Below are 2,435 nucleotides of genomic sequence, written 5' to 3'. Positions count from 1 at the left end.
TCCATAAGGCTCTGTAATGTCACAAAAGACCATTGGTTCCATGAGACCCCACAGTGTCATAGTGGACACTTGGTCCCACTGAGTCCTACAGTGTCTCTTGGGCCCCCTTCGTTTCACAAGGCCCCGAAGTGCCACAATGGTCCTCAGGTTAGAAGAGGCTTCACAGTGTCTTCATGGTCTCCATGAGGCCCAAGTGCTTCAAAATGGCCTCCATGGTTCCATGGACCCTTTAGGGTAGCAGTGGTCTCCTTGATTTCATGGTGCCAGAATGTCCCCATGGTCTCATGGAGCCCCACAGTGTCACTGTGGTCCCCTTGATTCCATGAGGCCCTGCTGTGCTACAATGACCCCTTGGTTATACAAGGCCCTGCAATGCTGCAATGGACCTCTGGTTCCATAAAGCCCCACCATGTCTCAAATGGCCCCTTGGTTCCATGAGGCTTGGCACTCTCAGAATGGCCCCTTTTTTTCATGGAGCACCACAGTATCAGAATGGTCTCCATGGTTCCACAGAGTCCCCCAGTGTAACAATGGACCCTTTGTTCCATGAGGTTCCTCAGTGTCACAATGGCCCCTTGGGTCCACATGACCCCACAAAGACTTGTGGTTCCATGAACTGTCATGTTGTCCACAACAGCCTCCTTGGTTCTGCAGTGTCACCATGGATCCTTTATTCCATGAAGTTCTCCAGTGTCACCATGGACTCCTTGGTTCTGTCAGGCCCTGCTGTGTCACAATGGTCCCTTATCTCCATGAGGCCTTTCTCTGTCACAATGACCTTTTAGTTTTAGGAGTTTCCATGGTGTCACAATGGTCTCCTTGGATCTGCAGTATAACAATGGACCATCAGTTCCATGTGGCCCTGCAGTTTCATAATGGACTTAGGTTCCATGCAGCCCCACAATGTCATAATGTTCCTTAGTTCCGTGGCATTGTGTTGTGCCACAATGGACACTTTGTACCATGAGATTCCAGAGTGTCACAATTGACTCCTTGGGTCTGTGAGGCCATGCTGTGACCAAATCCAAAAATACCTGAATAAGACTCCTTAACACTAATTTGATGATAAAGAGGTCATAATTTACTGAGGCCTGAGGTCCAGGAGCAGATAACACCTAACCTGACCTGGACAAATGACTGAAAATGCATGTTGCTCATATGCAGTTGTTATGTATGTATTACAATTTACCCATTTCCATGAAACCTACCCCATGTTCCCAGATTCAGTCCTTGCTTTTTCTGTCACTGCACCCTTGAGACAGATGTCATCTTCTTCTCTTCCAACCATCCTTGCAGGGAAAGCAGCCCCTCAATACCTTGTTTATCTGCTAAATTGCGCATGCAGAGTAAAACTTGAATTAAACCCTTTTGGTGTCAAGGCCAAGGCTCTGTGTGTCCAGGCAGAGGCAGGCAGGAGGCAGAGCTGTCAGCAAAGGAAGGGGCCAGCGAGGTGGGGCAGCCGGGGGATGACGACAGCCTGCAGGGACAGAGGCGCAGGGCATGGACACCGTAGGACAGCCTGGGCTGCAGAGGGCACAGGGATGGGCAGCAGCTGAAAGGCCCTGACACAGCCAACTCCTGCAGCACTTGGGCCATGCAGGCTGGCCCTGGGCCTGAGGCCAGCAGGGGACAAGTGAGCCTTGCTGTGCTGGGGCCTCATTGCCTCCTTGTCCCTGCTCAGCAGCCTGGCAGGGGCCGCCCCATGGTGCTGCCCTTGGCATTGCACATGCCCAGAGCCCAGTGGGCCGGGAAGAGCCCTGAGCAATGAGGGAGGGACAGGATCTGCCTTGCCAGGGGCTGGGGCTCAGCCCTTGGCCCTTTGCATTCCTGAAACACATCCAGGTTTGCTCAGCATCAGAGACACCTTTCCCTTGTTTGTCCCCACCTGTCATCAGTGCCCCCAGTGTTCTGCTCTAACTGGAACCCAAGTGTTGAAATTCAAAATGCAATGAATTCTCAGAACATTGGGTTTGTAAGGTAAAGTTTAGAATTAAGCACAGTTAAATAGAGATATGTTTAAATTTAGAATTTAAGATATAGAAAAAATAAAGACTGTTACAAAGGTAACAAGAAGTTTTAGAGTGTAGCAATGTACGTTTCTGTGTTATAATTGGCTAAGAAATTTTACACTGTAGAATGTCTCAATAAGACAAAATATTTTTGCATTAAATTAGAAGCATAAATATGTCTTTTGATGTTGTTTTATTTCTTAATATATCCTGAAATGCCATTGTAATCATAAGTCTTGTGACTTCTAAGCCATGCTGTGAACATCTGTGAAACCACCTTACCCTTTCTACCTTTATAGAAAATAAAAAAATAAGCTATACTTCCTAAAGCAACTCAGAAGTCCCATCTCTCTGGTTCATTCAGAAAAAGAAAAAATCCCCACCAAAATTTTAACATAAAAACAATAAGCCCACACTTAAAAAATA

This window comes from Sturnus vulgaris, unplaced genomic scaffold (assembly GCF_052056855.1).
Source record: "Sturnus vulgaris isolate bStuVul1 unplaced genomic scaffold, bStuVul1.hap1 Scaffold_155, whole genome shotgun sequence".
Lineage (NCBI taxonomy): Eukaryota > Metazoa > Chordata > Aves > Passeriformes > Sturnidae > Sturnus > Sturnus vulgaris.
The sequence above is the reverse complement of the archived record's forward strand: the minus strand, read 5'-3'. Positions refer to the sequence as shown.